Below are 2,432 nucleotides of genomic sequence, written 5' to 3'. Positions count from 1 at the left end.
GTCTGAGTTTGTTTTAGGTCTCTCCCTCGCCAGAGGAAAGCGACCCGGACCGCACATACGCTCCCCACCTTGAGCTACAGCCACCTGCACGCCGGCGTGCGGGCGGAGCAGGGTGGCGTGAAGCGATGGGGAGCACCATCCTGGTGCGGCCCGCAGAAACATACGTCTATTGGGGGGAGGAGGACAGGGCGCCCAAGAGGCGATGCGTGCCCCAACGCACCGCAGCGACGGAGGCAGGATCACCGCCACCATGTCGCCCGCCTAGTATCACGAGGCGTGCAGCAGCTTTGCCCTAGGAAAAGCAGAGGCGGGAACGGGCACCGGCCATCGGTTCGGCAGCGTCACTGACGCGTGCACGTGGCGGCGTGTCGGCGAGCGGACTTCCTGCGAGGAGGCGGGGGCGGCACTCGCCCGAGCAGACGCCCGCCCGGCCCAGCCACCGCCGAGGTGGACTGGGAGTCGCGGCAACGGCTCGTCATACTCGTTCCCACACTCACAGCGCAGCTTGCCCGCAAGCCACCGACCACCGATCGACGCCAGGCGCCCCGACCGAGAGCGGGATCGCTCGTTCGCCCTGCTGGCAGTTCGCTGGGGATCACTACTGCACGGAGCTCGGAGACCGACGGGCGGCAACTCGAGAGTCTTTAAACCACCACCCCCATCCCGCAAGTGCAAAGAGGCTGTATACGCACAGACGGGTGAGGGGAATAGGTACCCCGTCGGGTTTGAAGGGAGCGTGACTAGATAGCAACGATGTAAACCCAGCCGATTTGGGAGCGAAAGACCGGCGCCTGCATCACCGGCTTCGTTTCCCGTGGCTGGAGAGTACACCGAAACCCTCCGTCTGTCGCGAGCTCCCGACGACGCGGTGCCGCCAAGCAGCAGGGCCGGACCTGGTGTGGCTCCCCTCGTCGATCACAGACCGGTCGGCACTACTGACGAGACGGTGTGGAACGGGCTTCGCCCCTTGTGACGAAGGGTGATGCGAACCCGCCCGCCCGCGTGCGTTCGGGGTGGACTCGGCAAACGGAGATTTGAAATCGGAAAGTGTCCTCCTGCCCCGCGCAGGTAGGCGCCCAACAGTTGTGGGGGGTTTGGCGGTGACCACGGCTGCAGGGCCTGCTACCCCGACGAGCTCTCCTGCTGGCCCCGAAACCACCCTCGCGAGACAAGTTGAAACGGAAACGGGCGTACCCCCAAGCCGACGATCCTTTCTTATTTGTTACTTTTTTTTTCACTTGCTCGAGTTGTGGCGATTTGGCGGTGACCACGGCTGCAGGGCCTGCTACCCCGACGAGCTCTCCTGCTGGCCCCGAAACCACCCTCGCGAGACAAGTTGAAACGGAAACGGGCGTACCCCCAAGCCGACAGAGATCCTTTCTTATTTGTTACTTTTTTTTTTCACTTGCTCGAGTTGTGGGGGTTTGGCGGTGACCACGGCTGCAGGGCCTGCTACCCCGACGAGCTCTCCTGCTGGCCCCGAAACCACCCTCGCGAGACAAGTTGAAACGGAAACGGGCGTACCCCCAAGCCGACGATCCTTTCTTATTTGTTACTTTTTTTTTTCACTTGCTCGAGTTGTGGGGGTTTGGCGGTGACCACGGCTGCAGGGCCTGCTACCCCGACGAGCTCTCCTGCTGGCCCCGAAACCACCCTCGCGAGACAAGTTGAAACGGAAACGGGCGTACCCCCAAGCCGACGATCCTTTCTTATTTGTTACTTTTTTTTTCACTTGCTCGAGTTGTGGGGGTTTGGCGGTGACCACGGCTGCAGGGCCTGCTACCCCGACGAGCTCTCCTGCTGGCCCCGAAACCACCCTCGCGAGACAAGTTGAAACGGAAACGGGCGTACCCCCAAGCCGACGATCCTTTCTTATTTGTTACTTTTTTTTTCACTTGCTCGAGTTGTGGGGGTTTGGCGGTGACCACGGCTGCAGGGCCTGCTACCCCGACGAGCTCTCCTGCTGGCCCCGAAACCACCCTCGCGAGACAAGTTGAAACGGAAACGGGCGTACCCCCAAGCCGACAGAGATGCTTTCGCTCCTGTTACTTTTTTTTTCACTTGCTCGAGTTGTGGGGGTTTGGCGGTGACCACGGCTGCAGGGCCTGCTACCCCGACGAGCTCTCCTGCTGGCCCCGAAACCACCCTCGCGAGACAAGTTGAAACGGAAACGGGCGTACCCCCAAGCCGACAGAGATCCTTTCGTACTTGAACCAACACAAAGTTTGTCACGTTTTATTTTTACGAGTGATCGACCGTCAAGATTTGTCTCTGAGTTTGCTTAAGGTCTCTCCCTCGCCAGAGGAAAGCCACCCGGACCGCACATACACTCCCCACCTTTAGCAGCAGCCACCTGCACGCCGGCGTGCGGGCGGAGCAGGGTGGCGTGAAGCTGTGGGGAGCACCAGCCTGGTGCGGCCCGCAGAGACATA

Source organism: Chiloscyllium punctatum, unplaced genomic scaffold (assembly GCF_047496795.1).
Source record: "Chiloscyllium punctatum isolate Juve2018m unplaced genomic scaffold, sChiPun1.3 scaffold_849, whole genome shotgun sequence".
In the NCBI taxonomy this organism is placed as follows: domain Eukaryota; kingdom Metazoa; phylum Chordata; class Chondrichthyes; order Orectolobiformes; family Hemiscylliidae; genus Chiloscyllium; species Chiloscyllium punctatum.
This window is presented reverse-complemented; position numbering follows the sequence as displayed.